Source organism: Podarcis muralis, chromosome 5, assembly GCF_964188315.1.
Source record: "Podarcis muralis chromosome 5, rPodMur119.hap1.1, whole genome shotgun sequence".
Taxonomy (NCBI): Eukaryota; Metazoa; Chordata; class Lepidosauria; order Squamata; family Lacertidae; genus Podarcis; species Podarcis muralis.
In genome coordinates, this window is record NC_135659.1 from 78642405 (window position 1) to 78667755 (window position 25351).

Consider the following 25351-nt stretch of genomic DNA (forward strand, 5'->3'; position numbering starts at 1 on the left):
TGGTGAGAGAGTATCCTCAGAGAGCTGATTCCAGTGATACATTGCTCTGCTTACACATTGAAGATGCTAAAGGGGCATGTTGTTCTGTATGCAACCAAACTGCATCAAAATTTATATGCATCAGGGGTGGGGGAGCTTTCTAGCCTGAGGGCCACATTGCCTTATGGGAAACCTCCCAAAGGCCACACTGCCAGTAGTGGGCAGGCCAGAGGATACATTAATCCATGCTTTGGAAACCTCACGGTTGTGCTATTGCAATGCCCTTTACACTGGGCTGCCTTTGAAAATGGTTTGGAAGTTTCAATTAGTGCAGAATGTGAATACTCAATGGATGACAGGCATCATATAATATAGCATCAGTTCTGTTACAACTACAGATTACGCTTCTGAATTCAACTCAAAATGCTAGATTTGAACTATAAAGCTCTTCAACACTCAGGACCCCAGTATCTTCTGGGTCACACTATGAATTGACGTGGACCATTAGACCTTCTTTGGAGGCCCTTCTCCAGCTCCTTTCGCTGAGGGATGCTCAAAGAGTAGTGATGAGGGAGACGGCTTTTTCAGCTGCACTCCCTAGCAAAGGTTGCCTGGTACCTTTGTTGACATCTTTTCAATTCCAGATAAAGGAGTCAGATTTAGGGCGGTGTGAGCAGTTCCCCTACACAAAGCGCTAAGCTGAAGGGGCACAAAATTGAGAAGACCCATGATTGAGAAGATCCATTTGGGAGTGCCAAATCTTGCCTTTGCTCAGGGTGCAATATTACCAAAGATGACCAAAGTCCACCCATGGCAAAAGGCTTTTCCCAAGCATTTGATAGAGAGAGATTATGTTGTTTTGTTATTAGTGTGCTGGCAAGCTTCCAGCGGCTGTTATGGGGCTTGCTTGCTCTGTTTTTATGGTATTATGTATTTATAATTATGCTTTTAATATGCTGCAAGTCACTTGGAGACTGTTGAGTAACAAGTGACTAACCAGTCTAATAAATACATTATTATTATCTGTTGTTGTTTTCCCAGTGAAGAACCTTTAGACTTGAAGGGCCATACTTGTGAATGTTGTTGATGTGGGGGCAGAGAGCAGAGGATATTAATTTCCAACTCAAATGCACACCTAAGGTAGCCTTTTTCATTCCATTTACCGACCCAGGAAATGCAGGGGGAAATTCAACAATTATACATGTGGGACGGGTTGGGGGGAAGCTGCAGACATGAGGAATTCAGTGTTGGACTGTTATGATCGTTCTGTCAAGTGCAAGCATTTCAGCTTGCCTTACAGAATTATTATTTAAAATTTTATACCCCCCTTCATCTGAGGACCACAGAGCAGATTACAATATAAAGGTAATACTCTCAGTTCTCCTTTCCTCTCCATGCATATAGGACTCAGCTACACAGCTGCAAATAAAACGTTTTAAATATGTTGTAAAGTGCAATATACAAATGTGACACTAGATGGCGACAGTGAGTTATGCCAAATTCAATGCATTTTTCAAAACTTTTTTAAAAAAGCATTTTCACAGCATTTTTTAATGTGTATAGATTCCACCATAGTTTGGGGAGTTCTCCTAATTCTCCCCCCCCCCATCAGCTAATTTTAAGTGGCAAATGGGGGAGGATGGGGGAAAACCCTGTTGTGCTAGCAGGACTTATTACTCCCTCTAGTGCAACTATTTAGTTGAATCCAGCCTAGAAATGTTATTGAACAAAAGGTTCTTCTTTCTGCAATGATTAGTAGAGAACATAGGATTCCGCCTTATATGACTTCCCGACATCTCAGCATTGTCCCCTTGATCTGGCAGCAGCTTTCCAGGGTCTGAAGTGGAGGTCATTTTCTGCTACCTGATTTTGTTATAACTGCCAGGGCTTTAACCTATTCCTGGCAAGGTATGTGCTATCTCTGGGCTACAGACCGATATCACAGGGGCAGGCAATGTAACAACTCTGGGTGCACAGGCAGTGATAATAAGAGTGGAATTGGGTTTCTTTGTGACTCCTTTGCTCCCCGTGACTCACAATTGTGTTGGCTTTCTGCACGATCATGGGAAATTATGAAATGAAAAGGGACAGGCAGTTGGGTTGAGAAGCAACGTCATTCACCGGGGGGACGGGGACGTGTTTTTTCTTTCCTTCTGTTGCTCAAGGCAGGTTCTTGTGTGAAACAGCATGTTTCTCAAATACAGTTCAAGAGAGCCTCTCTGTAAGATGTTGTTTTCTCCAGGTACACAGTTAGTAGATTGGGTTTTTTATTACCTGATGTAATGGCTCACAGAAAACCAATAAGGGTCCTGAGGATCTAATAACTCCTTGGTTCACCCAATTTCTTCTTTAAAAAAGAAATGGACAGTAACATGGTAAGCAAAGACTTTGTTGTTGATTGTGCAACATATGTGTTAGGGAAAGGGAGGGGTTGCATAGATTATCAGATGATGGATCAGTATCTTATAAATGTGCCCATCTAAAGATACACTACCTTAAACACCCACAACCACAGAGAGAGAGGTGTACAAGAGAGAGAGTTGTACAACAAGTTGATGGCATAGCAGATGAATAGCCTGCAAAGCTAAATACACAACAACCTAGCTTCACTATCACCATTCTACACTCATTGGTCAGGGATTAATTACGGTACTTCAAAATCCCCTTGTGCTAGTGCAACTCAAGGATCAGTCAGCAGAGGGAATCTACAATGGGAATCTACAGAGCCACTATTTCACTAGGCAGAATTGGAAGATTGCTGTGGAAGACAAGCGGAACAAGAATATTATTATCACTTTCCAACAGGAACAGGAAACACCTGTATCCACCCAAATGCAATTAAGTTCAGTGCCACCTAGTGACTAAAGCTTGTAATGGCACTATCCACCCAGGAGTGAAGCTTTGCCCAGATCCTACGCTCATTTATCAGTCAGTTCCATCCTACCTCTGATGATGGCATGTTTTGCCTTTAAGAAAGGTGGCTAAAATTAAATACATTTAACACAGTCAATAAAGAGTTCCCGATGATCGACTCTCCTCTACTCCACAACCGGTCATGGCACACTAACAGGAATATATAATCCCCATAAAGGGAAGACGGGTCTGAAATAGAAAAACCATGCATCATTTTCTGCATCACACTGCCTCCGTGTCTAGAGAACTAGGAAGCCGCAACTGGAAATGATGGTGGGAAACTATGAACAGACAATACATGCGAAATAATCAGGGAGGAAGAGGTAGGCTGATTTGCAAGACCCACTGTGGATCATTGTGGGACAATTGTAAGTTGCTTTAAGCTGTTTTTAATATTGTGTTGTCATGTTGTGTTTCAGTGTTGTAACCTGCCCTGGGATTTTAGGGAGAAGGGATGGTAATAAATTAAACGACAACAACAATGGTTGCCAAATTGTGGGACAAGTGCTGTCGTGGCTATTTGGTGCTCATCGGAGCCCCCCAAAAGAGGACTCAGGACAGCAGCAGCAGCAGATGTGGGTCCTTGGCTGCTGCCTGTGGATGCCACCTGCTGGCGTCAGGCTTGCAGAATCAGTGACGGATGGGGACCAGTGTTCTTTTGAGAGACTGCTGCCATTGTTTCCCCAGGGCTCTTGAGTATCATCCACAAAAGACAACAGATAAACAGGTGTAGCAATGCCCAGCATAGAATTTGCTGTGCGGGGAAAGATGTCTTTGTTTCTCCTGTGTCATAGTGAGCAGCAGAGATACCCTGTAAGAACAAATAGGTTTGCAATCCCATTTCAGTGTGATGCCGTTACAAATTAGGGCACTTCCAGGTGACCTGTTTATGGAGCACTTATTCTGATTTGTTTGCAGGGAGGTTAGATGACATTGTGTCAAAGCAAGTGTTACCCCACACTTTTCAGTGCACTTTCCCATCAACCCCCCCCCCAATCTTTGGGAGGTTTTCTGCACAAGATGACCCCATCAACAATTATTGTGCAACCTGAATTTTCTGGCATGTGATTAAATCTCACTTAAAAATAGTAACGCTCTGACAGCGCCCTTATTCCAGCTCTCATGCTGTTCAATTAAGAACAATGTCTGTTAATGATTGACAGTAGATCTTAGATGCCTTAACCTTAGATGTCTTCTCATCTTAGACAGCACTCATCTTTGAAATCACACACACTGAGGATATGTGCCAATGGGTCCTCTGCAGCAATACCTCACCAGGAATGAGGGTCTGTATGCTGCCCTAAGGCTTTGCCACAAGAGCAGTAGCAAAAGTATTCACGGGTGGGAGAAAGACTATCTCAGTAGCTCTGTGTCCTCCTGCCCCCAGTTAGAGCTGCTGCAAAAATGAACCACATAGATTTGAATCACAGCATTGCTTGAAGCATAGCACCGTTCTATTCTGCCTTGGTCAAACAACACCTAGAATGCTGTGTCCAGTTCTGGGTGCCACAATTTTAGAAGGATACTGACAAGCTGGAATGTGTGCGGAGGAGGGCGACCAAATGACTGAGGGTCTGAAAACCAAGTCTTACGAGGAATGGTTGAAGGACCTGGGTATGTTCAGCGTGGAAAAGAGGAGACTGAGAGGAGAAATGATGACTATCTTCAAATATCTAAAGATGGAGCAGGCTTGTTTCCTGCTCTGTGAGGTAGGTCCCAAACCAATGGATTCAAGTTACAATAAAGGAGATTCCAACTAAACATCAGGAAGAACTTTCTGACAGTAACAGCTATTTGGCAGTGGAACAGTCTGTGATGGCCTGGGACTTGGGCTCGGAACCAGAGGAGTCTCAGTATGTACCGGATCCTTTGCCTCAGGCATCATCTGAACCACGTTTGGGGCCTGATCCTGAAGAGTCCCAGTCTGCACAGGTTTCCCTGCAACAAACCCCAGCTGGGCCGAGTCAGGGGCCTGAGCCTGCCCTGATTGCAGATGTGGGGATTACCTCATTGCCTTCAGCTGGGCCATCACTTACAGCTGCTCCACTACCGGTTTGGTCAGGGGAGGCTGAGGTGGCCCCTGGGTCTAGTAACCCACTGACGTCTCCCAAGCTGCAGAGACTCAGGTCTGAGAGAAGGAGAGACCTGAGTACTCGCAGGAGGAGTGCTCGCCTTTGGGTGAAACAGGGAGGTGAGTTGCTGGGGGATTAGGACCATCTGTTACCCCGACAAAGATAAAAGGCTGTTGGACCCCGCCCCAGGTTGCGGGAGCGACATTGCTGTATACCAGACCCTGCCTGAGATCCTGTACCTGTCCTTGCCTGGTTTCCTGCCTTGTCCCTGCCGGACTGACTCCTAGTGGAACCTACGGATTCTGGACCAGACCTGGACCGTGGTTCTTGGGTTACCTCTGGGCCCAGCACATGGTCTCCCTTGGGAGGTTGTGGACTCTCCTTCCTTGGAGGTTTTTAAGCAGAGGTTGGATGGCTACCTGTCATGGATGCTTTAGCTGAGATTCCTGCGTCGCAGGGGGTTGGAGTAGAAGACCCTTAGGATCCCTTCCAACTCTACCATTCTATGATTCTAACTAAATTTGGGGTCCCAAAGGCTGCATCTGTCATATGAGGATAGCACAGAGTCTTCTTGACACTCATTGCTCTGCACACTTTTGCCTCTGCCCCCACTCACCACTGGCCTGTGGCCCCCGGTTGAATAAAAGGAAACACAGCCCTCAAGCTGAAAAAGATTCCCCACTCCTCTCTTAAAGCCTAATAGATGTATTGTAGCTTTAATGGACTAGAGCCCATTTCATCAGATGCATGGACTCCATGGAAGCTCACACAACAATAAATCGAATCATCTTAATGTCTCTTAACTCCTTTTATTGCTTTTTGCTGTCACAGACTAATATAGCTACCCATTCTGAAATACATCCCATTTGCAGGGTTAGCACCAACTGACCAGCGAAGAATAAAACATTTAAAGTATGCAAAGAGTGTGTTTCCTTCTGCCGGTGTGCACAGATAGCGCCTTATCCAATGCGCCACTTACTTGACTTGAACATTAACTCCCACTGAGCTCAATGACGATTTCTCCCAAGTTAATATTCATCAGAGTCCAACCTTAGAATTAGAAGGCGCAGTTTCTGGGTCAGGAAGCTTGACTTCTAAATCCAGGCGGCTTTGAGTCCCATCTTCTCATTTTTTAAGAATTTAATGCTGGCAACATGCAAACTAGGTTACTAGATCAGAAATCAAATGGCAATGTAATGCCATACCGAGAGAGATTGTTAAAACAAAGCCCTGTCATTATGAACTTAGGAAATGTGAATCCTTGAGGCAGGCAAACAGCGCTAGTCACAGTGAGGAAAGGGGGCTGGGGAAGACAGCTGGAAACTCCTTAAACCGTGGATTAATAAATAATAATACAACAGATTATTCAGGCTTTGCTGGAAGGAAAAACATGCATGTATAATATTCCGCACAAGGTTGTGATCTGCCTCAATAGCTCAGTTGCATTCCGTGAAACCTAAGAGCAACTGCTCTGTTTAGATTTCAATGCAGCTTTAGCCTTAAGGCTCTGGGTGAGTTACAACATACTTAAAAACCAACAAACCAAAATAAAATCATTGCCTACTATGTGCCCACATGTAAAGTGGTTCCCCATGTTTAATCTCTTTCCCTCTCACAACAACTTTAGCCCTAATCCATCAGGAAGTCCTCTTGTACAAGCCCTGCTGAAATCCAGGAGGCCAGGCCACATTTGCACTTTGTACTAGGGAGGCTCTGGGTAAAGCTAAAGCTGCAATTCTATGCACACTTACCCTGGTGTAAGTCCCTCTGAACTCAGTAGAACAGGCTTTATCAGAATTATAAATACTACATGTGGTTATAATTAAGAATACTTAATATTTACATTGAATGCAAAAGCAAGTTGCTTCGCAGGTATTAAGCTGCTGCAATTCTTGCAACAGTCCTGCAAGGTGGGTCAATATTATTATTCCTTTCTCGCAGATGGGGTGCTTAAGGCTAAGAAAAAGTGACCTGCCTAAGGCATTCTAGTGAGTTCATGATTCAAACTGAGGACTTGCAGCTTTGTGGATTGAGTCCACCAGAGATCTTCATCAGGCTGTGTGTTATGCAAGGGGGCTTGCTATTGAAGCAATAATGTTTGCATTGGTTTGTTTTTTTAATTTAGAAAGGTCATTTTTGTTATAGAGCATTATAGAACTATAGTTCTATAGTTACAGAACTATAAAAATCAAATGGGGAACAGCTTGGTTGGAAGAGCATGAGATTCTTAATCTCAGGGTGGGTTTGAGCATTCCTGCATTGCAGCGGGTTGGACTAAATGAATCTTGTGGTCCCTTCCAACTCTACAATTCTATGATTCTAGCCTATGGCTCTCCAGAAGTTGTTAAACTCCAACTCCCAGCACCCCCAATAGCATCAGCAACTGTCAAGGAACATAGGAGTTGTAGCCCAATCACACCTGGAAGTTCCCAGGTTGCTTATACCTCTTAGAGAACTTTTAAAGAGGCGTGGCTGTGGAGGCATGAATTCACCACCACACCTCTGAGTCCTATGCACACATAACTGGCAGAAAACTTCTATTTCACTCATGCATGGGGACTTCAGTATAAACAAGTATGGGGCGGGGGTCAGGCTTCACAGCTGCCATCCTAGAAATACTTCCCTAGAAATAAACCCATCAGTGGGATTTACTTCCGAGTAAACGGACCTGGGCTGCTTGGTTGCAGCTTAGCCCATCGCGCAAGAAGGGGGAACAACTGGGAACCAGGGCCGACCACCCCACAAGGCAAGCTGAGATCTTGTCTGCGTAATTCTTGGCGCTGCGGAACCTCGAAGCCTGTTCAGATCCCTGCCTAAAAGTCCACCACCCCCCTCGAGCCAAGCCTTCTCCAAGCGCTGGCCGAGCCGAAAAAAGACACCCACGACGTCAGTTCTCTGCTTGCGGACGTCACGCCTTTGCTCACAACTACGCCATACCCTCTCCAACTCAACTCCCCCGGCAGGCAGGCAGAGCCACCGCGGGCTCCATTTTTTGTTGTTGTTCCCGTCGCCTCTTTAAGAAAAACTAAGCGGGTGGATGATCCCCGGTGATGATGATGATGATGATGATGGAGGTGGAGGCGAGGAGGAGGCGGCAGCTAGCGAAGGAAGGCGGGGGAGTTCCCCTCCCTCCTTAAAAGCCGCTTCCGGCCCCGCTGCCATATTCCTTTTTTGGAAAGGGGAGGAGGAAAAAGAAACCGAGAGAAAGAGAAATGAAATACTGTATAAAACAAGGCAGTCGAGGCTGACGGTGGTGGCAGCCGCTGCGTTTGGAGAGACTCTCCTAGCGTAGCGCGTCGACGCCAGGGCGCCCGGTGCCACGGGGACGGGCCTAAGGAGTGGCGCTGGTGGCGACGAAGCTTTGGATTCCTTGCTGGATGCTTCTGCCGGAGAAGAGCTTGAGGGATCTCTGGCGCGAGGTGGGGGCGGAGAGAGAGGAGACGGTGTCGGAGGCGCAGGCGGGCGTGTACCTCGGCTGCTGACCTCACTTCTCGAAAGCGCTCCAAGTTCACCATCCCTCTCCAGCCAGTTGCTGGTCTCCAGCCATCTGCGCACCGGGAAAGGTTGCTGTGGGGCAAAGGCATCAGGAGACCGGTTCTGTAAAGGCGCACGCCTCTCTGGAAAGAGAGAGCGAGCGCGAGAGCGCGCTTCCGGCGCGCGCACACACACACGCATCCTCCCTCCCATTCACTGGCTCGCTCCACACAAAGCGAGCGCCTTGGTTTCTCTTCCATCGCGGCTCTTTCCAAGCTATATGTGCGAGAGGAACTCCGGAGCGCGCCGGCTAGCCAGCGCCTAAGCTCTCCGGGTCCTGCCTTTGCGCGCCGTCTCGCCTCTCTGCGATCCCGCCCCCCGCCCGCCTTTTTATTTTAATCGGAGCCATCGATTCATTTGTTTGCTCCCTGCTTGGCCCCGCTGAAGATCTGGCCGGTTCCCGTGGCTGGGAGGAGGAGAAGGAGGAGACGGGGCGAAGGAAGGAAGCCAGGCGTCTCCATCTGGCCCCCGCGATTCTCTCTTGCCACCAGGAGAGTTGAAAGAGAGAGGAAATAAAAGGAAGGTAAGTGTCTGCCGGGTGCTGCGGGGAGGGGATTGGACTGCTGGGCTTAATATCCCGGCGTCTCCGGCCGGGCGTGATCTTGACTAACTCAGCCTTGGTTGCAACTGACTAAGCGAGCTTTGTTAATATCCTGTTCTTGGAGAGAGGAGGAGGAGGGAGACTGCACGCGAAAATCAAAGCCGCAGGACCAGCAAACATTATTGCTGCTCCCCCTGAACCCCTCGATTTCTTTTGATAAAGGCAGCAATCATTCCCTGCGAGTGGCACAGATGGATTAAGTCCCGAGTCTTTTCTGCTTTTTAAAGGAGGCAACGAAAGGTGTCTCCTGATACGAGTTGTGATGGTTCTGCTTGCTCGGTTTGGGCTTTTGTTTGGGGAGGGGCGCGTGGAAGGTCGAAACCGCCCGGAAAGGAAGCTAAGCGTCTTTCCCCGGGTCGTGTTGTGCGCGACTTGGTTCCGATACACTTTCTTTTGTTATGATTCTCCGTCTGCTTCGGCGGGTATGATGCGCCGCTCGCTCCCTAATCTAGGACTGTACTTTCTCTCCCCCCCAGCCCACTCCCACACACTCCCACTCTCGTAGTATATATTCAACCCAATCTCTTGGGCAAAGGAATAAGGTGGGGGAGAGGCGTAATCTGGGAGCTGTATCTAGGCCAAAATATGAAATATTTATCATGCCCGCTTCGATGGTTTTTCCAGTCCAGCTCCTTTTATTTTTTAATTTGCTATTGGTAAAATATTCATTTTCAGGGGGGCGAGAGAGTACGAGTGTTTGTGTTTATGTTGTGGCAGTATCGTTCTAGGAGCACGCCTACAACGCTTTTCTTTAACCTGGTCACGCCTTAAAACTGGTGGCAGCCTGGCAGGATTTAATCTCGTGCAAAATTGGGGTGCTACTTAATTAACTAATAGATGGGGAGATCACCGCCTCGTAACTTCTCGCTGCTGTTTTTATTGTGTGTGTGTGTGTGTGCGCGCGCGCGCGCGCGGCGTGAAGCCGGCGGATGCAATGTGAGGCAACCCAGTTTATTGTCACATAAAGGCGACGTCCGTCATTCTCCAGGAGCGGAGGTTGGGCAATCTTCCCGAAGACCTTTAAGTGAGAAGGGCAAAACGGTGTGTGTGCGCGCGCGCTACTCTGAAAAATTGCAAAGAATTCGAGAGGGGAGCGGAGTTAACTCCTTAGTAGCTGCCAGAGAAAAGAGCAAACTGGTATGTTCTGTGCGAGTGGAGCGAGGATGTCCTCTGTAGGAGTGCCTTTTTTTTGTCACTAGCAAGGCTTCAGGTGCCCTTGTTGTTCTCTTGGGGGCTCTTGTGTGCCTTAAAGTTGTGTGTTCTCCCACTGCAGGATCTTCTTCTCCCTTCAAACTTGCTTGGAGTGCAATGCACGGAGTGTCCAGTGCAAATCAGGACATATTTCTGTCCGTTTTATCTCGTGTCACAAACTCACCTTGGTCAAGTCCCTTGCTTGTCTCAGCAGGCATACGGAGAAGATCCTAGACCAAGCTTACAGGGTTTGTTTGAAGTCTTGCTGTGACATGATGTTACGGGAAGTGCTTCACACCAGTGGAATGTGCTGCATAAATGCTAAGGGTGAATATAATGAAGGGTCCCTTGGATTAAGTCTTGTGCAACCTCCTCCTCCTCTTTGCAGCCTCTGGGAACCCATGTAAAGCCTCACCTGAAGGCCAGGGAACCCCTGGCATGTGAGATGGCATGTGGCGAAGAGCTGCAGCAGAAAGACAGGTGGGGAATAGCAAAATCTGGTTGGAAGCAAATGCATTCAAGCAAGCTCAAATCCAACCAGTATTTTTGGGTGACTTACATGCTGGCACTTGATGTGTGCATGTGAAATACACAATAGGAAGGAGGAAGAATGTCTTGATGGATCTCTGCTCTGATTAGGGTCATCCAACACCCTCCTTCCAACTACAGTCAGCCAGATGTCCCTGGGAAGCTTAGAAGCAGAGCATGAAGGCAACAGACCCTCTCCTGGCAGCTCCTGGCATTCAGTAGTATATAATATTGTTAATACTGTTATTGCTATTAATCATCATCGTTATTTATTAAACCTAGTAGTCACTTGTCATCTGAAAGGTCTCCAAGTAACTAAGCATTGAAGAACACATATTGAAATACTTTATAAAGTTTTTTTAAAAATCATATAGATCATTGACATTCCATACAGCTTATAAAAAAGCAGCCCTGCCACAATAACAGGGATAACAGCATTGACAACACACTAACAAAAAACCCAGACAAAATGATATTCTCACCCACTTACCAGTAAATAAAAAGCAAAACTCAAACACTGATATGCACCCTTCCCTAGCCCAGAAGGCAGCCATGTCAACCCAGGATATATATATTTAAAATCTCCCTACCTACAGCCAGAAGTCTTGGCCACAAGTTCAGCAGCTGCCAATCAGTGGGGAATGGGTCCTCCAAGGATGATCTGGTCCTTCTCCTTTCCTTGCAAGGAGAGCAGCAATAAATGCAGAGAGATGGCAAAAGTTTGCCTGCTTTGCAGTCTTTCTGGCTGTTGCTCCTCTCCTCTCATTGTTGGGGGCCTAGATTGGCATAACATACTGTGCCATATAGATCTGCGGTCACCAACCCTGTGCCCGTGGGCCCAAGGCATCTCCTAAGACTTTCATTGATGCTCCTGGCATCATCTGGAGGGTCACAGGTTCCCTTATCCCCTTATCCGCCTTATACCATTGATCAGTATTGCCTGCACTGATTGGCAGCCGCTCTATGGAGTTATCAGTCGGGACATTCCCAGTCCTACTGGGAATTGCCAGGGATTGAACCTGGGACCTTCTCCATGTAAAACGGATGCTGTACTACTGAACCACAGCATTCCCCAAGGGCCATGGCCATCATTCATGTCAGTGAATTCCACAAGGTAATTATGGAATGTGTGTGGAATATTTTCCCTTTTTGCCTGTCCTGAATTTGCTGCCAATCCACTTCTGATGCAATGTCAGCTGCCCCACATCCAGCATATGGGAAAGAACTGAAAGCTAGGAGTGCTTTTTTAAAACAAACGAACAGGAATAAACATACAATTAGAGTGACAAGACCCCTTGGAGACTCCCACATTTTTGGGTGGCATAAGGCTAACCCCCTATAATTTTTACACTGCTCATTGCAATGAATCTGTAGTCCCTTTTTAAGGTGCCACCAGGCTCCTCCTTACCTGTGCTGCTGCCATTCCATGATAGACATGAGAGTTCCCAACACCAAGGACTGACTCACATGCATGCACACACCTGCCAGGGTCTGATCCTGCTCTTAATCTGGCTCACAGATGAGTATGTGTGTTGGCTTTTTTGATAAGCATTGCGCTTCATGAGTCTGTAGGCCTAGCTTCAGAGGCTGCCAAGGTTGGGCATTTGCCAGGGCGCAAGATCCAGAAGAGGGTCCACATCCCTTCCCATTTTTACTTCACTCAGAGTATCCAGGATGTGGAAACCTATGACCGTTTTCAGTTTGTATGCCTTCCCTCTTCCAGGCTAGGGAGACCCATTAAGGGTGCCATGCCTGAGAGTCTTCAGAATCCTGGAGCGCCATTGGGCAATTGTTAAGCAGAGGCGGCTTGCCCATCAAGATGAATGGGACATTGCCCCACCAACCTCATCTATTCCCGCCCCCCGGCTGTCTACCTCCTTAGTAAAGGTAAAGGTACCCCTGCCCGTACGGGCCAGTCGTGTCCGACTCTGGGGTTGTGTGCTCATCTCGCTCTAGAGGCCGTGAGCCGGCGCCGTCCGAAGACACTTCCGGGTCACGTGGCCAGCGTGACGAAGCTGCAGCTGGTGAGCCAGCGCTAGCGCCGTACATGCAAATACCGTTTACCTTCCCACTATAAAGCGGTCCCCATTTATCTACTTGCACTTAGGAGTGCTTTCGAACTGCTAGGTGGGCAGGAGCTGGGACCGAACGACGGGAGCTCACCCCGCCGCGGGGATTTGAACCGCCGACCATACGATCGGCAAGTCCTAGGCACTGAGGTTTTACCCACAGCGCCACCCGCGTCCCATCTGTCTACCTCCTTACTTTCCACCAATCCAGGGGTGGCACCTCTACCAGTCTCCTCCTCCTCAGTCTCAATGTTGCAGTTGAAGAACTCCGCAGGGAGGAGGATAATACCAGAATTAGCTGGTTCTGTCTCTCATTGGCTTTGGCGCCACCTACTGTTGACCTCCCATCCTTTTGCACCACTGGTGGGTTGCAGCCGTCACTGTTGTCAAGTAAGCTGAAAACCCTGCCATGTCTAATCAGTGAGGGCTCTCTTGGGCATGGGAGTCATGACTTGGTTGCCAAGGAGTATGTATTGGTGAACGCCTTAAGATCCCCCCCCCCTTAAAAAGAAAGAGGAAAAAGTATAGGCCAAAACTGTCCCCTTATGAGATGAGCGATGAGCAGCATCAGTCAGCTACTCGGCTAGTTTTCCAAGACGCTTGAAAGGCAAGTGAAAATGACTCTTGTGGTGAAGCATCTCTTCCAGCTGTAATAAGTCAGGGAGTGCTGGTTCCTTCCTTTCAGTTTTAAACCAGGCTAGCTCTTTCATAGCTCTTTTAGGGCCATTCTGTTGCCAGCAGGGAATTATACAGTAAAGCGTGTAAACTGTACAGTAAAGTGTGTATGTCCCACAGAGGACCTTACGGTCTTCAAATAAAAACATCTTGGAGATCCCGGGCCACAGGGAGGTTAGACTGGCCTCAACCAGAGCCAGGGCTTTTTCAGCTGTGGCCCCAATCTGGTGGAACGCTCTGTCACAAGAGACTTGACATCTTTCCGCAGGGCCTGCAAGATGGAGCTGTTCCGCCAGGCCTTTGACACAGTCTGACCCCCTCTCTCCTTCTGTAATCTTCGTAGAACTCTAACCCAATGATTGCCATTAATTTGATTCTGAATTGATTCTAGAATGTATTTTAATTAATTGACACTGCGATTTTTAGTACACTATGCTATTTTTACCTGTTGTTAGCCACTCTGAGCCCGGCTTTGGCTGGGGAGGGAAGGATACAAATAAATTTTATTATTATTATTATTATTGAGATTCTAATAATCCTAATACACACTATTGTGATATACAGTAGCATGCTTTTCAGTAGACAAGAGCAGGAGTGGGGAATTTGTAGCCCTCCAGATCATAGAATCATAGAATTGTATAGATTGAAGGGACTCTGAAGATCATCTAGTCCAACCCCCTGCAATGCAGGAATATGCAGCTGTTCCTTAGGAGGATCAAACCTGCAACCTTGGCATTATCAGCACCAGACCCTCATCTGGAGCAAGTCCTGCCATGGTAGGATACTCTTCACTTGACTTGAATTATTTCTCTTCTTTCAAAACCATGTGGGATAAGGCTTATCAACATCTTCCAGGGTAAACTCTTCCATTGTTCAACTGATTGGTTTTAAAGGGGGGAAACTTAGATTGAGAGGCAGTACAAATCATTGCTAGAATTAGAAAATGTTTGCTGCTTTCGTTAGAAAGTATTACTAGTTGGCCTCTTTTGATCTAGAGATCAGTTCTTCCATTTTTGGGTGGGGGAAGTGAAGACAGATGGATATCTAATATGAAATGAAACTGGCTTAACAGCAGGGAAATGATTCACTTTTTCTGCCCTGAAGAATTCTGTAAGCATGTTGACTATTGTTTTGGTAGTCTGAATCTTAGCTGTACATCTTAGACCCATAAAACTGTCATGTAAATTGAAAGCCGGGTTAATGATGGATAGTGGTTGGCATAATTGCATGCTTCGTGGTCCATACTTTCCCAGAGATGAGTGCACACCTAGGTGCATGTGCATCTTCAGTCTGGAATAGATGTGAAAGTGATTCTTCAAACATGGAACACACGGAACAGGAAGTTAATTGTCCCAATCAAAACAGTTTTCATTCTGAGCATTCTAGAAACATCGGTTTCTTCAGTAACAAAGTTGGGTGCTGTTTAGGAATGATAAAATATGTTGCAAACCACTTGATTGAGGTTGAAAACCCAGTGAAATATAATTCTGACATGGAACTTGGAAGTAACAGGTCATTGGAAAGTCACTGGTGACTTGCTCATGGGTGAAGTCTGGAATTCCCCTCCATCAAGGGATGACCTGGCAGTTGCCTAGAGGTACCCATCGAAAACAATGAATCACATGTCCTAGTTATCACTATTCACATCTTCTCCTGAACAGGAAGGGATAAGGCATACACACATACACACCACTGGGTATTAAATATAAATCATTTGGGTGCTCAAAAGCAGCATTAAAAACTCCCATTCTAGGCGCATTTTGCGACATGGAATTTCATTAGTGTGAGCAGTTCCTGAGCTCTGGATGCAGTCCTGCACCTAAGATTTCGGATTAAAACTGCAGAGTGGAAGGAAAGGAGGACCTTTTTCTGCCTCCCCACTTCCAGCTACTCTCTGAAGACTGGAGAAGAGACTCTCTTAAGAATATTAGGGGGGTGGGCAGGGGAAGGACTAGACCATGTGAAAAATGAACATAATATTTTAGCTGCAGTTCATTCATTTTCAGCTTTGTATTCTCATTATAAAAAAGCGTGCCCAGACGTTCCGTTGTTGCGTTCATAACCTAGGTTTAAGGTGCCATTTAGCTCCCAGCTTTCACATCTCAGTTTCTAACACAGCTCGAAAGAACAGGTACAAAAAGGAATGCACACATTTCCTAGATAAAGAAGGAAATGAACCGCTTGTGTGTTCTATTGTTCTAGGACTAGATGAGGTATGAAATGATGCTTCAGTCCTAAATGTGTCTCTCTGTGTGTGGGAGTGGCTCTGAGCAGTTTGCTGTGTTTGACATGTAGCTTTTCAGCATCTTCCTAGCTAACAGACCCAGTCCAGATGTTGTGCATCCTTTTGGACCAGAATGCAGCCTGCTGATCAACTTTCCTATCTTTCAGTTTTATGCTCATCTATTGTTACTGGTAGAAGGGTCTGGGGATCCCCTCCAGGCATCCTTTTTATTGTGCATTCATGATGGCATCAGGGTGGTTCTGTGCAACCCCACTTTCCATACTCCAAAGGTTTTGGGGTGGTCACAACTGTTTTATTTCCAGTCTACAGTTTACAGTTCTGCATGAAAATTTCATAAGCTAAATATTTTCAATATATGTCCCATAGCTTCCTGCTGAAATCTTGTCCTGCTTTTGTTGCACCGTAGTGCAAGAGTGCCCCTCCAGATGCAGTAATTAGGAAAGCACTGCAGAACAACTAACACAGAGGAAATATGTGTGGATGGTCCAGTATTAACCCACCATAGGGACACAGGTGGTACTGTGGACTAAACCACTGAGACTCTTGGGTTTGCTGACTGGAAGGTTGGTGGTTCAAATCCCCGCAACGGAGTGATCTCCTGTTGCTCTGTCCCAGCTTCTGCCTACCTAGCAGTTCGAAAGCACACCAGTGCAAGTAGATAAATAGGTACCACTGGGGCAGGAAGGTAAACAGCGTTTCCGTGCACTCTGGCACTTGTCATGGTCCTCTGTGCACCAGTAGCGCCACATGCTGGCCACATGACCCAGAAAGCTGTCTGTAGACAAAAGCCTGCTCCCTCAGCCTGAAAGCGAGATGAGCACCGCAACCCCATAGCCACTTTTGGCTGGACTCAACCATCCAGGGGTCCTTTACCTTACCTAAACCCACCATTAATGTGCTATTATTGTGCCAATGCCATATATTTGTGCCAAATATTTTTTTTGGGGGGGGGAAGGGGCTTGAGAAGGAAGTGCAGGGGAGAACATCTGGAATTGCAGCAATTTTAACTAGATTTATCAGAGAGAGAGGTGATTCTGAGTTCTGCCTGCCTGAGTTTCTGCAGTCTGTAGGAGTAAGTGCTGTTGTGCAGTGCCCATTCATTTGTGCTGGGAAACTGCCCTGGTGCATTTTGTGTGAGGAGATTAGATTGGCTTTCTTGGTCATTCAGGAAACCCTAGGTTGAGTACTTATTATTGGTTTGCTAATGAGCACCAGTCTTTTTGGGAGGAGTACACAAGCTGAGTTCCCTGAAGTGACCTGATTTAATCCAGCTGCCTCTCTTTCCTTTGATAGACTTCTAAAGGAACACACACACTATTTTTAAAGCCTCTTCTACTAATGTCTACACTTCAAATTTTATTTCTGGCATGAATTTAGGAAATTTGAACGGCTATCTAAAGATCTATTGTTTCCTGCACTGCCTACTTTACAGCTCAGTTTGTAGCTGGCGCTTTTATATCTGGTGGAGAATCTCAGGTGACCTCACTTCCTCAATGCTTCTGGCCTCCTGTTGCATAGCCTAGCTGGAAAGCCTCCTGATGATCTCTCGCTTCAGCTGGTGTTAAAACCCTTCACAAGTTTCCTTGAAAAGTCGGCACCTCTCTTCTGATTCCTCTAAGCTAGTGGCTGTAGTCCAGCGGGTGTATTTAAAATGAGCTATTTGGAACTGCTTGCTAGAATGAGTTAGTCAGAAAGCCTTTCCCGGAACTTCTGGAAGCAGCTTGTGGGTATGAAGCCATCTCCCTGACACTCAGTTTTTATTAAGTGCAGGGTGTTTTTGCACTGGGGGAGCTTTCAAACATGCAGCGCTTCACTTGTATCTTGAACTGGTGCAGTGCAGATTCACAATTTTATGTTGCTGGTTTGATAAATTGGTCTTGGCGACGTTCAGGCCTGAAGATATGGTGGTGCTTCTGACTGGAGAGGTGACTCTTTTCTCATCCTTTCATGATTTGATGGTCAGTGATATTAATAAAGCAGCCTTCTCTAAACTGGTATTCTGTAGACGTTTTGGGCTATAACTCCCATCAACTCCTACCAGTGTGTTCCCCACTCCATAGTTACAGGTAATGGAGACTTGGAACCCTATGATGCAACCTTCAAAGCTTTCAAAGAACTGGAAATCTAGTGTACCCCCCACTCCAACCCCACCATGGCAACTCCACAAGAGGGACGTGGGTGGCGCTGTGGTCTAAACCACAGAGCCTAGGGCTTGCCGATCGGAAGGTCAGCAGTTTGAATCCCTGCGACGGGGTGAGCTCCTGTTGCTCAGTCCCAGCTCCTGCCCACCTAGCAGTTCGAAAGCACATCAAGTGCAAGTAGATAAATAGGTACCACTCCAGCGGGAAGGTAAACGGCATTTCCGTGCACTGCTCTGGTTCGCCAGAAGCGACTTAGTCATGCTGGCCACATGACCCGCTATCTGTGGACAAACACCGGCTCCCTTGGCCTATAGAGCGAGATGAGCGCGCAACCCCAGAATTGTCTGCAACTGGACCTAACGGTCAGGGGTACCTTTTGGAAGTACTGTACCCTAGGTGTGTGTAAGGAGATCTGTTTAACACTGCGAAGCAACTTGAAAAGCCACTCCTAAATTGTAAGCAACATTTCAAGGGAGGGGGGACCCCAGCTATTAGGATCTGCTTTAGCTTCTTCCATCTCTTGAAATGCACATTGCTAATCAATTGATTTTTCTGGGGGGCAGAGGGTAGTTCTAGGAGCTAATTCATACACCTAGGGCTGGTTCACAAATACTTCCTAGCCTAAGTGATGTAATGTTGTCCGCCATTTGGGATGTCACAGATGATTTGGAGATGCTTTGCTGAACTGGTCCTGCCATGTAGGAGCATACAGTGGTACCTTGGGTTACATGCGCTTCAGGTTACAGACTCCACTAACCCAGAAATAGTGCTTCAGGTTAAGAACTTTGCTTCAGGATAAGTGCTCTGGCGGTGTGGCGGCAGCAGGAGGCCCCATTAGCTAAAGTGGTGCTTCAGGTTAAGAACAGTTTCAGGTTATGAATTAAGTACTCAACCCGAGATACCACTGTAGATTCATACCCTATGCTTAGCTCTGTGGGAGCATCTTGAAATGGTCTGCTCTCGACTGCTGCCTAGTCCATTTCTGTAATGGATGTCCTTTTGTTTTGAAGGATTAATATAATGATCCATATTCATCTTGGCTCTAAACACAATTATTGCCTTGCATTTTGAAGCATTATGGCACCATATGGCAAGCCACCCAACTCATAATGTCCCCTAATCTTCAGATTTTTGCTTAGCACCCTTAAAGATCAGGCCATTGTTGCCGTTCAGAGTCTCACCAGTGTGCTTGCTATCCATTGCTAAATGAGGTACCGTATGTACTTGAGGAAAACTGCAAACAAATCAAACTGTGGTCATGTGATCCGAAGTGTGATCATAGCATAAGACAGGGAAGTGGGAAGTTATGAGATCTAATTCTGTCTCTGATGTGCATTCCCCTTAGGAAATTTATTCAAACCTCTGTTGTCATCAACTTCCCCTTTAGTAATATGAAGTTGAGATTTAGTGTATCTCAATCTGAGGAAATGTTTTTGAAAAACTGGCTCCCGAGAGTGCTGTTTGTGATGCTCCAAATGTACAGCTATTGGTAGGACTATTTCCAGACTAGGAAAAAGCTATTTGCCTGGTTACCTGAAGCAAGCAACAGTCTCCTGGGTAACAAGACAAGGAAGCCATAGCTGGGTTCTTCCAACATGCTCTAACGTGGGGCTACTTTTGAAAACCTTAGGAAGCTTCACCTGGTCCAGAATGCAACCACAATGACGTTGTTGGGTATGCACACTTATCACATTCCTTTTTTTTTTTATAAGATATTTATTAGCGTTTTACAAAAAACATAGGTTTACAGAATAAAAAGAATTAAAACAGAAATTAACATCCTAAAAAGAAAACATAGAAGAGAAGAAAAGAAAAAAGAAGTAAAAATACAAAATTCAAAAAACAAACAGCTAAGAAAAAAAAAATTAAAAAAGGAAAAAATCCATTTTTCAATATCTTTAAGTTCATTTGCTTGTTTTCCTTGACCTCCTCGCACCTCCCCCTTTTGTATTCCCATTTACATAATCAATTCAGCAAATCCTTGCCCTCTTTCATTTATCTTAACTCTATATCTTAACCTATTATAACTATGCATTTTCATCCATTATCAATCCATATTTGCATATTCTTATTAACCTTGTTACCAATACCACTTATTTTCAATCCAACATCATTTTAACATTCATAAATTTTACAGTATTTCTGCAAGTAGTCTTTAAATTTCTTCCAATCTTCTTCCACCAACTCTTCTCCCTGGTCTCGGATTCTGCCAGTCATTTCTGCCAATTCCATATAGTCCATCACCTTCATCTGCCACTCTTCCAGGGTGGGTAAATCTTGTGTCTTCCAATACTTTGCAATAAGTATTCTTGCTGCTGTTGTTGCATACATAAAGAAAGTTCTATCCTTCTTTGGCACCAATTGGCCGACTATGCCCAAAAGAAAGGCCTCTGGTTTCTTCAGGAAGGTATATTTACCGTAAATTTCGCTCTATAACACGCAGATTTTTTCTCCTAAAAAGTAAGGTGAAATGTCTGTGCGTGTTATTGAGCGAATGTGTGGTCCCTGGAGCTGCGAAGGGGCAAAATAGGCAAAAATCAGGCAAAAATAAGATTGGGCGGGCGGGCGGAGGGAAGAGGGAAGGCGGAAGCTGTTGCTTTCCTGCATTCTGCCTCAGGGTCTTGCTGCCCACCCGCTTCTGTTGCTGCGTTTGCTCAAACTCAACAAAGAGCAGGGAATCCCCTGCCCTCCTGGCAAGCAGAGGGTTAAGGAAATGATCGAGTCCTTCTAATTCTTTCCTATAGTCACACTGCGTGCAGGCTCCAGCCCACCACCTCCTCCTCTCCGTGCTCTAGGGACTCGCAGGCAGCCGAAAAACACGCAAGTGGGAGAGAGAGAGAGAGAGAGGGCTGGCTTGGGTTTGGTGGAGGGGACTTTTGCTTTACAATGGTAGGTTTCTCATTTCTTTTCCAAAAGCAGAGAGCCCTGCCCCCAGGCCCCCTCCAAATTACAGCTTCTCCAAGCAATGTACTGCTGGAGGGAGACAGTATGCTTGTTTGGAAGAGAAACCCTGCTTCCCTGCTCGTAAGTAACAGCAGGCTGGATTGCAGAGTGAGACATGGAAATCTCTGGATTTACTATATCAAATATCTTAATCTATACTTTCTAACGCGGCAGGTAAATCAGAATCTCCTGAGCCAGGAGGATTACAGCATCTCTCCTCTCCCCTTCATTAAAAGCCTAATACTCTTCTTTGAAGAAGTATAACGTGAGAATGTTTTATATATATATTTTTTAAAGTTCATTTCCTCATTGTGCGCTATACACTGATAATTGCTGCCACAATAACAATTGATTGAAAATGGAATTTAGTCCCCCCCCCCCCTAGAGAGCTGTTCTTCAAACGTTTAGCCTTAATACAGTGGCTGATGTAATACCCTTCTGCTTCACTAGGCATTTTATATAGGGACATTAAAATTGATTTTCTACATCTTGGCAGATGAAAAAAAGTGTGTTACATGCCCTATTGCCCAAAAGTGTGCAAGCACAGAGCAAAGTTTGCAGTGACAGAGGTGGCCAAAAAAGAAATACCGTAAATAAAAAAGAAATCATACTTTGTATATCCTGTCTGTTTTTTCCTTAATAGGGACTTTTATAAGCATGGATCCACAGGATCTTTGCACTGGGTCACCCCAAATTCACCATCAGATAACATAGCATGTCCATGGCTACAGCCTGCACCAAAAAAATCACGCACCCACTGTTGCCTAGGGTCGCAGTGGTGCAAAAACGTGGTTACAAAGCATGGATCCACATGGATCCTCAGGATTTTTGCATTGGGCTACTCCAAACTCACTGTCAGATCACATGTCTGTGGCCACAGCATGAACCACAAAAATCATACATCCACTGTTTCATTTAGAATATTTTTTTTCTTGTTTTCCTCCTCTAAAAACTATGTGCGTGTTATGGTCTGGTGCGTGTTATAGAGCGAAAAATACGGTAAATACCTTTTTCATTTCATTATAGATCATCTCCCAGAATGCCTTAATCTTTGGGCATGTCCACCAAAGGTGAAAGAAAGTACCTTCAGTCCACCAACATCTGCACTGATTACCTGTTTGCTTCTGGGCACAAAGTTTGGATGACTATCTTTTATTGAAGTCCTAAATAGCTTTGGTTCAGGATACCTTGCGGATCATCCTGCCTGCTCCCTAAGATCAGAAGGAGAAGTCCTTCTCCTTGTCTTACCTAGGATGAGAATGTATATGAATGAGACAAGAGAGAGAGTGAGCCTTCTTGATGGCTCCACCTATATTATGGAACACCTTCCTCCACAAAGTACAGTTGGCTCTTGTGCTGTTTTTTGCTGGTTGTCAAATACTGCATTATTCCAGCAGGTTCTCATCGTATGTGGTGGATATGGATAATGCCCCCCCCCCCCCCAGTTTTAATTGCTGATCCTGCCTCCTCGGCTGATAGTTTAATGTTTTTGTTTATTTGAAATCACCATTTAAAATGTTGGGAAGCCAAGGTCCACATTCCCTTCTGGAAAATCTTTCAAGGGCCATATTCAAGTAGTGGGTGGGGTCAGAGGCAAAGGTGGGCAGAGCAAGACATGTAAATGCTATCTTTTGCTCATTGGCCAGTTTCTGGACATACTTGCACAGACCTCCCCTAAGTTTGCAAAAAAAAGTATCTGTGTTTAGGGATTGATTCCCGTAATTCTCTGGCCACCAAAATTATTTCAAGGGCACAATGGTGCAGTGAAGCAGGTTTTTGAAAGTCAGGCCTGATTGAGATTAGCTTAATTTCATAACACTTTGAAGGAAACAGTTTTCTCATCTTCTGTATTCAGAGTACTAAATTGTAATCAAACTCTTAGGAACATCGGAGTAGCAGCCTTATACATAGCCAGACAGTTGGTCCATCTAACTCCCTACTGTCTACACCAGGGCTATCCAACAAGATGCCCTACAGATGATGCTGGACTTCTAACACCCTTCAGCCCAGCCAGTGCAGGCAATGGCCAGGAATTATAGGAGCTGGAGACCCAACAACCTCTGAAAAGCATCATGCTGCTACTCCAGGTCCACAATGACTGCCAGTGGCTCTCTAGGATTTCAGGCAATGGTTTCTCCTAGCCCTACCTGGCGAAGGTGAGGGTTGAACCCAAGCCCTTCTCTGTGCAAAGCAGATGCTCTGAAAATGAGCTACAGCCCTTTCCTCTTACTCTCTCTCTCTCTCTCTCTCTCTCTCTCTCTCGTTCTTAACCAGATGACCTTGCATCAAAAGCCCAGCTTCAACACCAGGTTACACAAGTCATTAGGTCAGTCTGCACCATTATGGCCCTGCAGCTATAGCCTTGCCCTCGTGGTGATTTGAACCAATCCTATCGTGCATTGTCAGTAGCGCATGCCAGTAATAGGCGAGGCCATACCTGGCTTATGCCTCACCATGTTGCTGATGACAAACTGCTTCCCCCCTCTATGTTGCTAACTCATGAAATACAAATAATGTTTGCTTTGGGCTAGTCATTCTGATGTTGTGGTTCAGTCCACTTTTTTCATCTCATCGGCTACTGTGAGAACAGGATGTTGGACTAGATGGGCCATTGGCCTAATCCTGCAGACTTTCCTTATGTTCTTACACCAGAGTTGCTGAATCTGAAATGGATATCAGAAGCAGTGGGAGTCCTAAGTCTCTCACTTTCCTTCCTTGGGCATGGCACACGGATGTCCTTAAGAGTTGCAGAACCCAAAGGAGAGGGGTATAAATTTCTTATCAGAGCCATCTGGGCTGCCTTAGGTGTGACGCTGGAAGGGAGTTGCAAATGAAAAGAACAGCGTGCATTCTAATCACCGCCTGGAGAAGTTCTGTTCTGCGTTTCTGTCTTCCAGATTGTGCATAGGCTTCAGGTGCCTGCAGATTGCTGCTGCAGTCATCATCTGCTTGGTGGGTGGCCTCTCAGGTCTTGGGAAGCTGCTGCCAGGATTGCTTGAGAGGCACCCCAGTCAGATGAATTGTGGGGAGGCAAGGGAGATGGGGTGGAGTTGCGAGGAAAACCTGGGAAAGGATATTCCTTGAGCACCAGCTTTTGAGTGCAACACTGTGCACTTGCTGGGAGGCGGCAGCAGGGCAGCAAAATCTTGAGTGCCTGCAGGACCTGATTCTCAGCATAACAGCTAAGAGCCTGAGGGTTGTCTCATCCAATGCTAGTCCTACTCAGTCTAGCCCAGATGAAGTTAATGTACCATAAGTTAGTCGTGTCCATTAATTTCAACGGGTCTGCTCTGAGTAGGGCTGGCATCTCAGCTACAAAGTGGGAAGTCCCTAGTCTAAACCAGGGGTCGGCAACCTAAGGCCCATGGGCCGGTAGCAGCTCACCGGCCCATGCAACCCCTGCTGCTGCTCGCTCTTACCTGCGCAGTGTGGGGACCGACTTCTGGGTTGATGGCGCCTGTGCACGGGTGCTTCTCTGACCCAGATGTGCACTGGAAATAGCGTGTGCACACATGTGCAGGACAGAGAAGTGCCTGTGCACATGTGCACATGCTACAGTGGTACCTCAGGTTAAGAACTTAATTTGTTCTGGAGGTCCGTTCTTAACCTGAAACTGTTCTTAATCTGAGGTACCACTTTAGCTAATGGGGCCTCCCACTGCTGTGGCACGATTTCTGTTCTCATCCTGAAGCAAAGTTCTTAACCCAAGGTACTAATTCTGGGTTAGTGGAGTCTGTAACCTGAAGTGTCTGTAACCTGAGGTACCACTGTATTTCCAGCGCACATCTTGGTCGGAGGAGCACCAGAAATAGCGTTTGCGCATGGGCACTCCTCCGAGCTGGAAGAGCGTGTGTGCACACATGCTCTGGCCCATCCTCTGATGGACGGAGCATGGACTGGCCCATCGTTTGGTAAGCTTGCCTACCCCTGGTCTAAACCGTGCTTCTGCTATGAGCAGGTAGCTTCAGGCAGTGCTTGAATTACAGGAAGGGATATCTTTTTGTTATTGTGCCCCCTCAGCTGCTGCTTCAGAAAGTGACATAGTATGATTTGTGCCCTCCCCCCCCCTTCCTGCTTGAGAGCTCCCCTGCCTCGACCTTTGCACCATGCACTGCCATGGAGGGCAGCCAAGTCTGCTCTACTGGTCAAGAGCCTAAGAGTGGAGGTGTCTTGGGTCGCATTTGGCACAGTGTTTAGAAACTGAGATATGAAAACTAGGAACTAAATGGCACCTTCAGCCTAGATTATGGGCATTGCAATGGAGTGTCTAGGCATGCTTTTTTTATAACAAGAATACAAAGCTGAAAATGAATGAAGTGTAGCTAAAATATTACGTTCATTTTTCACATGGTTTAGTCCTTGCCCGTCTGCCCCTAATATTCTTATGAGGGTCCCTTCTCCTGTCTTCAGAGAGTGGCTGGAAGTGGGGAGGCAGAAGAAGGTCCTCATTTCCTTCTCGC

At 46.2% G+C, this 25351-nt stretch overlaps 1 protein-coding gene across 4 annotated transcripts in view; it reads left to right on the plus strand.

The window, feature by feature from the left end:
• Positions 1-7908: 7908 nt before the first annotated feature.
• Positions 7909-25351, plus strand: part of SRC (SRC proto-oncogene, non-receptor tyrosine kinase) — a 97938-nt gene continuing 80495 nt past the window's right edge. For 2 of the 4 annotated variants that reach the window (XM_028735025.2, XM_028735026.2), the window contains exon 1: positions 7912-9021. The gene's annotated coding sequence lies outside the window, so the exon portion shown is untranslated. Of the gene's footprint in view, positions 9022-25351 lie in introns of all 4 variants that reach the window. The other 2 variants (XM_028735022.2, XM_028735024.2) reach the window with 2 other exon arrangements.